The sequence below is a fragment of the Saccopteryx bilineata genome, chromosome 3 (genome assembly GCF_036850765.1).
Source record: "Saccopteryx bilineata isolate mSacBil1 chromosome 3, mSacBil1_pri_phased_curated, whole genome shotgun sequence".
NCBI lineage: Eukaryota > Metazoa > Chordata > Mammalia > Chiroptera > Emballonuridae > Saccopteryx > Saccopteryx bilineata.
Window position 1 is genome coordinate 190266766 of NC_089492.1, and position 10720 is coordinate 190277485.

Genomic DNA, 10720 nt, shown 5'->3' on the forward strand with positions numbered 1-10720 from the left:
CTCATTTATGGGACTGCACCCTTATACTAGGGGCCCAAGAGGGCTCTCTTACCCTCCTTCTGCCATGTGCAGACACAGTGAGAAGTCTGAGACCCTAAGGAAGGCCCTCACCTAACCGTGCCGGCACCCCATCTCAGACTTCTAGCCACCAGACCTGTGAGAACCAGAACTGTTGTGTCTAAACCATCCTGCCTGCAGAGCTTTGTTACTGCAGCCTGAGGAACACAAATGGGCTCTCGGATTCAGCATGCTCTTGCTGTCTCTTGTTTTCACTTCCTCCTACCCAGTTCCAGAGGGGTGTGTGTGTGTGTGTGTGTGTGTGTGTAGATAAGAACTTTTGAGGAAGGAGGAAAATCTGACATCTATAATAAAAACTAGAGGGAAAATACATGTAAGAGAACATGACAAACCCACAATTTAATGACTTGAGATTCTGTGGCTACCGGCCCTCCAGAAGGGCTGCAGCGTGCTCACTGCACAAGTCAGCAGTGCGATGCAGGAAAGAAGCTGGGCCTGCTTGGTGAGAAATCCAGACAGTGCTGGGACAGGGTGGCAAGGGAGGGGGAGCTCAGGCCAGCAGCTGAGGCCAGCTCCTCAGCCAGCCTGCCCAGCACTGCTCACATTACGGAGCCTCTCTGAGCATCAAGTTGCTCATCTGCAAAAAGGGCAAGTATAGTAAGTACATGTCTCACAGGGCTTTACAGAGGTGAAAGTAACCAATGTAAATGCCATTAATACATGCCAAATACATTTTCATCCCCTATATATTCCTCTCTAAGTATACAACCCCAGGCATCAACTCCAGGACTGAAAAGAAAGCAGAATCACCATTAAAAAACAAAACTGGTTTTGTGTGTATTTCAGATTCTTGAGTGGAGACAAGTCCCCCTGAAAATATTTTTTTTCCACCAACACATAAAAATAACAGTAAACCATGGGGTCAAAAAAATTTATTTTGCATCTCACTATAAACAGTGATCTTTTAAAACACTAGTATGTTATTGGGATTTCATTCCTAACTTGATTTTTTAAATATTTATTGGTTAAAATTGGAGTAAATGCAATGAGAGAGTTGACTTCTGCTGGGGCAGAGTATTAGTATCAGGCTTTCCATGGGGAAGCCACTCTGTGGGAGTCGCTGATGCTGCAGGCACTCAGGGACAGGCACCTGCCACTCTTTTCCAGGGCTGACAGTGTCCAGAGTGGACACTCCTGGTGGCTTTTCCTGAAAGCACAGCTCGCAGCCCCCAGAGGATTGTCTGCAGAACATGTACGTACCACTGACACTCCAAAATCAAAACATCCCCTCTACCTAGGACACAGCGACCTCTCCACACCCACCCATCTTGTATCTGGGCATTTTTTAGAGACTCAATATGAACCCTAAACTAGAAATCTCACAGCTGGAGCTAAACTCAACTGAAAGGAACACGAGAAAATCTGGCATAATGGTTCCAGGCACGGTTTCCATACTCAGGCTGCCTAAATCCAAATTCGACTTTGTCCATTGATACTTGCTGCACTTTGGGCAAATCTCCCTCAGTGCCCTCATCTTGGAATCAGAGGTATCCTAAAACACAGCAGGCAGGCAGAAACGCTGGGACAACAGGGCAGGAAGGTGATGCTACAGCTCCTGCCCTCGGTACTGCATCCTCTGCAGTCAGGGGCTGTGGCACCAGGACTGCAGAGCACCGGGAGCGAAGGACCACAGCATGCCTCTCCTCCACACATCCGTCCCCAGCCTGGGCCCTGGATTTGGAGAGTGAACGCTCTTCACTTTCATCTGCTTCCTATAGAGGCAGCCCCTGGAGTACAAACAAGATAGATGCTGTAGTCTTGAAAATGTTTTAAGTATTTATATGCACAAAAAGGTAAAAATAAATACTATCTTAAGACAAGCATCTAAGTTGTATTTCATAGGTAAATGTACATGTTCCAACTTGCATACAGATTCAACTAAGAATAAACCTACAAAGCTCGTCTTGTTCATAACCCAGGCACTGCCTGCAATGAGGTCCTGTGAAAGATTCAAAGAAAAGGATTCCACTACTGAAAAAAGAAGTAAAAATTAAAAAAAAAAAAAACCAGTATGTTAGCATGACTCAAGTCTGTGGAGAAATGAGCTGCGTTCAGCCCTTTGGTGCCCATGGACAGAGCCAGAGACACGTCTCTTTAGTGGCAGTCCTGTTATGGGAAGTGGTTAGCAATGACACAGCCAGTTCCAGCCTGGCTTGCACAGAATAGTTTCCCTCCCCTCCCTTTCCTTGGGCACACCAACTGTGGCACTCTCCTGGCTGCACCCAGATAAAGGCCTCAGAACAGGGCATGCAAATGCAAACCTCTGCCTTCCAGGAAACCCAGAAAACTTTCCCAGGGGCTGGTTCCAGTAAAAGGTGCGGCTGCGTTGCTGTGGGCAGGAAGCCCAAGCCTGATCCAAAAAAACTTCAGCATTGACTTTCTTTACTGGTTCTGGAAGATCAGTTAATCACTTTGCCATGGTTTTCTATCTTTAACATGAAAACAGTAATTTTACCTCTTCTACAAGTGTGTCCTGAGGGCTAAAATTTTTGAAAATGTGGTTTTTTTATATTCTCTAATGGGTGGAACGTAGAAGGAATGATAAATACCACATTGGCATAACTGTGGGTGAACCTCTGGCCTGGCCATCTAGTAAACCATGTTCCTGGAGGTCTGGTTTCTACCGCTACATGAGGCCATTTTATATAGTGAATAACCCTCCTCATCCTCTCTCTCTCTCCTGTTTCCGGCCTGTGCAGTTCAGCTCCCCCTGCTTCTGCAAACAGCACTCCTTCCCATCAGGCACTCATGCTTGCCCCACCCTAACCAAGCACCTCATCCTATCCCACTCCAACTGGGAGCCCCAAGCAAAGACCTGGAACTTGGGCCTGGCTAGGTGTAAGACCCCATCTGCTTTGGCTGGGTTTTCCAGAAAGCAGAGTGCTCCATGCAGTAGTTTATTTGGGAAAGGGTTCAAGGAGTAGGGGTGAAGGAAGGAGGAAAAGTCAACACAAACAGGTGTTATCAAATTGGCCACCAAGGTAGATTCCTGGAGAAAGATCTTGCTAAGGTATCTGAGGTGCATCTCAGAATCCTCGGCCTGAAGGATGAGTGGCAGGAGCATTACTCTGTTGGCCCCTGCACCCAGCCCCAGTTGACCCCTGTTTCTAGGCTGAGTGTACTTTAATGCTGGGGGAGGTCCTACAAATGTCCTTTGGAAGGTTTAGGACAGGCGTGGCCAACAGTTTTTGCTCCCAGGCCAGATTAGAAAGAAAACTTTTTTCACGGACTGGATGAAATATTAAAATTAAAAAATGTTAAATACAAAAACGATTCATTTAAGTAAACAAAATTTTATTATGTAATTTGCTTATGAATAAATGAGTGAAAAAATTTAATATACAATATTATTTTAATAAAAGTATAATTACATATTATATAAATATCCAAACTGTATCACAATCAATCAAAACAATATTTAATTAATAGAATGAGCTTGAAGGGGTTATATCGCAAATAAAACAATGATTTTGTTTTACAAACAGCCTGGACATGTTTTCAGTTCTCATCTGCAGCTATTGTCTATGCTACAATGCCACTTGTTTCAGCACACTTGACCACAAAATTAACGAATTGTTTGACCTTGGATACGCACTGGCAAACTCCACCTAAAAGAATGTGGGTTTCAAATCGCCATTAAATGTCAAACAGTTTATATTGAGTACAGACAAGTACAAAAGTTGTAAATCTTTATAATAGAATTTTTTTTAAAAATGAAGTATTGTAAATCCATTAGACCAATTATTGAAAGTTAACCCTAGATTAGTCACATGCAGAATTCTTTTCTGCATATCACTATCTTCTTAAATATCTTGATTTCCAATAATCAAAGATGCTTCCACTTCTGAGTAGCTGAGATTATAAAGTAGCAGAGAATATTAAAAATTTAATTGCGGGCCACATAAACTCCTTACGTGGGCTGGATCTGGCTTGCGGGCCTTATGTTGGCCATGCCTGGTTTAGGAGAACCACATTAAGAAGCTCGAGGCACCCCAAGTTGAGATGAAGCACATATGTTCCCCCTCAAAAAATTTATACACTGAAGCCCTTATCCTCAGTACTTTGTAATGTGACAACATTTTGAGATAGAGCCTGTAAAAAGCTGATTATGTCAAAATGAGGCTGTTGGTATTGGTCCTTATACAATCTGACTTGTGTCTCTAAAAGAAAACATTTGGACACAAAGAGATGTGTGTATACAAAGGGAAGACCAGCTGAGAACACAGAGGAGATATCCATCTTCAAGGCAAGGGAAGAGGCCTCAGGAGAAACCAACCCGCTGGCACCTGGACCTTGGGCTTTCAGCCTCCAGAACTGTGAGAAAGTAAATTTCTGTTGTTTAAGATCACTATTGTGTGGAACTTTGTTATGGCAGTCTTAGCAGACTAAGATATTTCCTGAAAAGCTGTTATTAACCAATGACACTTTTTAGACAATAGCAGTTCAGAGCCTGGGGAACATGAAAGATCTCAGAGAGGATCACAATGCACATTAACATGTTAAATTCTCTGAGAAAAATATTTAACTCTAACCCTTGTTCCCCAAGCTCAGTCGCCATCCAGAAACATACTCTGAGGAGCCCAGCGTGGAAGCCTCTGTAGAAAGATGCAGGTAAACACATCCCCCTCGGCTGCTTTTTGTACAATGGATTCAAACAAGAGGATTGAAAATGTCATTTTTTGAGAAGTAAAGCTTGTTCGTGCACGATGCCATCAACAAGAAGTTCTATACATTGAAGGTTAAGAATAATTAAAAAGGTCAGTGATATTCTATGCCCCATTTCATCAGGCACACATCACATTATGGAATATACAGGCTGTCCTCCCTTTTCACGTATCCCAGATGCACAAATTTCAGTTACTCAATGGTAATGAAAATTAAATAACACCAGCTCCCCCCCCCCAAACAACACAGTTCCAGTATCAGTTACTACAGTGCACGAACTGTGAGTGATTGCATCAAATACAACTCTGGGGCTTAACCCTCAGGCCACAGATCACTACATCAAATACAGATGTGCACCAGGATGAGGGACCAACCATGTGACTTCCTGCAGAGTCTGTCAGTGACTGGTCACTGTGTATCTGTTATCAGTTCACACACAGACAGCAAAGCTTACAGTTGCGTGGTCTTCTTGTCTCCCGGTGATAAACCCACATAACATTTTTACAGAAATCTATATAAATAAAAATGTAAATGTTCGTTTGTTCAAAATCTTAAATCTCCAAAAGTTCTTCACTGATTGCTTTGAAATTTTGAAACAAAGTTGCATTCTAATATGTACATGTTTTTATCCCAAATGACATGGCCTTAGCTCTTGCATATTCCAGAATAGCTGCAACATTACTACCAGGTGGAAGAACGGCTCATTCGCTTTGAAATTACCATTAAACATGCAATTCATTGAAACTCCCATGTGCAACATTTCCAAAGCATCCAGCATGGGAAAAGTATTGCAGAAATGCAAACTTATTGTTTGGGATGAATGCACAATGGCACACAAAAAAATCATTCAAGGTTCTTGATCAATCATTGTAAGATTTGTGTGGAAACATCAGACCATTTGGGAATGCATTAATACTGCTTGCAGGAGATTTAATTCCTAGATCAACACCAGTAGATGAAATAAACGCTTGCCTAAAATACTCTACTTTGTGGTGACACGTAAAGACATTAAAATTAACTACAAATATGTGTGTCCAGCTGCAAAGCGATCAATAAACTGCGATATTCTCACATCAATTGCTGGAAATTGAGAATGGAAAGGTGCCGGTTGAACTGACCTCAGGATGAGTTTCATTGCCTCATAACTTATGCAATTTAGTGATGGCAAAAGAAGCATTGGTTGAAAAAGTATTTCCCAATATTCAAACCAATTATAAGAATCATGATTGGCTGAGTGAACGAGCTATTCTTCTGGCCAAGAACAAAGATGTCTACAAACTTAACAATATTATTCAGTCTAATATTCAAAGCGAGGCAGTCACATACAAGTCCGTCGTCACTGTTGTGGAAGCAGATGAAGCGGTTAATTATCCAACAGAACTTCTGAATTCAGTCGATCTGCCAAGGATGCCACCACACATACTGCAATTGAAAATCGGCATGCCAATTATTATGTTGTGAAATATCAACCAGCCAAAGCTTTGCAACAGCACGTGGCTTGCAGTAAAAAAATTAATGAGCAACATCGTAGAAGCAACAATCTTGACAGGACCTTTCAAAAGTGAAATGTCCTCATTCCTCGCATTCCTATGATTCCAACGGATATGCCATTTCAATTTCAGAGATTGCATTTCTCAATTTGATTGGCATTTGCAATCACCATCAACAAAGCTCAAGGCCAATTTTTAGAATTGTGCGGTTTAGATCTAGACACGGATTTCTTCTCACATGGACAATTATATGTTGCGTGTTCTAGAGTCAGCAAACCAGACAATCTCTATATCTGCACAGACAATGGAACAACAAAAAATATTGTATACCCACAAGCATTGTGAAATTAAACATATTAGAAACTTGCGCTTTCTCTTTTCTTTCTTTTCCATTTAACCAGACTCAGCCACAGCAACGTGTGGCCAGGTACAGCTAGTGGACAATAAAAAGAGAGAAGCAAAAAGTGATACTGAAACTGAAAGTTTAAAGCAGAGTCGTAGAGTCATCCCCAGGCATGGGAGCCTGGAGGAGAGATTCTAGGTGTGCAGCCAGATGAACTTAGTGAACCTTTGAAATAAATGAGTGAAGAATAAAGATTTTGCAAACTACAGTTCATATTAAAGTAACCCTTGGAGATATTTCATGGCATTAAAAATTCAAAACTAAAATGTTGGAAGCTGACACAAATTTGTAAAGGAGTATGACAATTTACCAAGGTATAGAAAAGATATTTGGTCCATATTGTAAGCTTACAATAAAAGCAAGTAGGCAAGCACTGTTTAAAACTCTTGAATTTTTTTACAGAGAAATAAAATATGATTTCTCAATATTTCTATTGTTTTAATTTATAGCATGTTAAATAAATATTAGTTTTGCTATTTTATATATTTTCTTCTACATTTATAACCAGCGAAAAGAGAATTCTTGATGTTTTGACAAAATTTTTGAAGTTATGAAACAATCTCATTGATTATTGATTATTATTATTGAGGTTACTTCACACAATTTCAGCCTGCCCAGTCCCACACTCCTGTGCAAAACAAAGACTACTGGAAACATTGTGATGTTAAGAAGAAAATTCCTGTTGTCCTTTTCTTAATCATTTCACAAACATTATTGAAGCTACCATGGTTAAGTTGTTTAAGGGCCCCAAACACCAAGGTTACACCAATCTCTCCCTCACATAGCTTCAGTAAGAGGGACAGCTAATGTATATTAATAATCGTTAATGCTAAAACCGATTGACTGCTTCCCACGTGCTGAGTGCGGTGCTAAGTGCTCATCTTACAGTGCATGGTCTCCTAGTAATCTCAGCACACGTGCAGCTTCCCAAGGACCATGAAGAGCTCTGATGGCTTAGAGCAGGGTTCCCCAAACTTTTTACACAGGGGGCCAGTTCACTGTCTCTCAGACCATTGGAGGGCTGGACTAAAAAAAACAACTATGAACAAATCACTATGCACACTGCACATATCTTATTTTAAAGTAAAAAAACAAAATGGGAACGAATACAATATTTAAAATAAAGAACAAGTAAATTTAAATCAACAAACTGACCAGTATTTCAATGGGAACTATGCTCCTCTCACTGACCACCAATGAAAGAGATGCCCTTTCCGGAAGTGTGGCGGGGGCCGGATAAATGGCCTCAGGGGGACGCATGTGGCCCGCGGGCCGTAGTTTGGGGACCCCTGGCTTAAAGGAAAGTATAATCAGCAAGGTCATTGGGAACCATGGAGATGTCACCTTGTCAACTCAGCATCTGCACATACCCAGTGCCATGTGCTTGTGGATAGCCTGACCAGTAACATAGCATCCATCTTTTCTTTCCACACTTACAGTCCCTAAGTCAGGGGCCAAGGAGGATGTGAGTCGTAAGACAGGTACTGTTTATATGGGCCCCTGATACAGTGGTCACCAAACATCAGGATGAGGCAGGAAGACAGCAGATTTTTGCCTCAACCACTGCTTTTCCTGATCCCATAAAATGCAGACATCTGGGGAGTTTTCAAATCTGAATGTTAGGCAGGCATACTCCTTCTCTTTTCCCTACTTATCTAATTTTATAATAACACATTTTAGGGAGTGAGTTCCTGCATAGGAAGATATATCTACTATGCTTTCTGATCTGTTCATTAGGCCTTAGAAAACTCCTTTGGCACAGGAATATAAAAGGGTTATCTAAATTTCCTTCATATTCAAAAAATCATCAATGCTAATATGATCTTTTTAGATCACCTGCCTCCAGATAGTTCATCTGAGCCTGTGCTACTTAGCTTTCTTTACAACTGTACTATTAGGTATTTTTTGTTTTGTTGTAGCCAAAAAGATTTTGTATATATGCAGAGAAGTCAAGTATCAAGGTGTCAGCAGAATTGATTCCTTCTAAAGCTTTGTTCCTTGGCTTGTATACAGCTGTCTTCTCCCTGAGTCCTCACCTGGTCTTCATCTGTGCATGTGTGTCTGGGTCTCTTTCTATGTCCACATCTCTTAGTCACCTCTTTAAGACCTTGTTTTCTAATACAGTCACATTCTGAGGTAGTGGGGGTTAAGACTTTAAAATATTAATTTGGGGGTGTACAATTCAGCCCATAGTATACAGGATGGGACAAAAGTAGGTTTACAGTTGATTGTATGGAAAATAATTAATAAATAATCATACAAGATTAATTCTATATTTTGCTTACTTACAACTGTAAACCTACTTTTGCACCACCTTGTAATATAATCACATGCCTATCTATCCAGGTGGGTAGATACGCAGATAGATAGATGATAGATAGATCCTAAATGTGTCAACATGGATTTTAGAGATCTAAATTTTCTAGTTAATCATGACCCCTTAGGGGTCTGATCTCCTCCTATAATCTCAATTTTTACCTGTAAGCAGATGTAACTTATATCCACATCTTTACTCCTCCCCTGAAGGTCTGGCCCACATTTGTTGTGTCAAATGGGACTATTCCTCCCAAGCATGCTGCTGGCACTGTTAGTTCTAAGTATATAAAACAAAACTCATCTGATCCACACAAAATCTCCTCTTCTCTCTGATCTGCCTGCTTCCTTGAAGGCCCTGCCACCTTACAAACCATACCCTCCTTACTCTGGAGGCTCTGTCTCCATCTCTTCCCTCTCCTTTGACGCCTGGTCCCATCAGTGGCTGTGTACAGACCTCTGAAGTGTCCTTCTCCTCCTGCCCCATCACAGTTTAGAGTTTTCTCCCTTTGCCTTGGAAAATTCCAACAGACATACATGCCCATACCTGCCCCTCCCACAGTGAGCCTCCCACAACCCCACCTTAATCTGCCTACTCTTGCACTCCCTGCACGTGCAGCTTCCATTACTCTTCTCCCTCCTAATGCAAACATCCCATCCTCTGACTCAGAGTTTTCTAGAATTGGGCAACCCAGCCCTCCACATAGCCAGACAGCCACACCTGCCTATTCCACCAGAGCGCTGCTCTAGGAAAGTCTTCACAGGTTTCCTCATCCATGACACTGGTTAGTGGTGCTGGCCCGGCAGGAAAGGGGTTCAATTGCTACCCCTGTATTTGCTTTCCTATCCCTTCTTTCTTCCTTTATTTCCCTTCTCAACACACACAGACACACACACATCCCACACACAAACAAACATTTGCCTCTTTAAATACAGAAGTAATCTAAAAAAATTCAATAAAAAGCAAGAATGTGCCAATGTCATACAGTGAGCAAGATGCAAAACAAACAAGCAACAACAACAACCAAAAAAAACCACAAAGAAAATATAGAAATCCCAAATTTAAACAAACAATCTCCTGGCCTCCTATAGGCTGCACTTCTTAGTACCTCTCTTGAGGTACACATGGCGAGATTGCTCCTCAGAGCATGAATTAGGGCCCTGGACAAGCCATTTCCCAAGGCTGTTCGAAAGCAAGTGTGATTGCCTTTAAATGTACACAGGCATCAGAGGCAGAACTTTACAAGCCTGAAAGTTATAATAATTTGTTCCTGAAACCAAGTTAAATAGACAAATGTACATGTAGACAGCTATTGGGGGAGGGGGGGAGGAAGACAAGAGACTGTGACCCATTTCCTCCATTGGTTAAAAAAAATGATAAAACAATGAGAAGACAGTGTCACTATCAGACACTACCAGAGCTTTGCAGACCCAAGAAATATTTCCAGCCTCCCAGCAATGTCTTTTGAATAAACACTGCTGAAAACATCAGCACTGGTGGTAATGGTGGTGGTGTTGGTGGTGCTGATCCTATTTGAGATGGTGGTGCTACTGGTGGTGGTGGAGGTGGAGGAGGTGGTAGTGGAGGAGGTAGAGGTGGTGGAGGTGGAGTTGGTAAAGGTGGTAAAAATAAAGGTGGTGAAGATGGTAGAGGTAGAAGTGGTGGATGTGGAGGTGGTGGAGGTAAAAATAAAGGTGTTAGAGGTGGAGGCAGAAATGGAGGTAGTGAAGGTGGAGGTGGAGGTGGAGGTAAAAATAAAGGTGTTGAAGG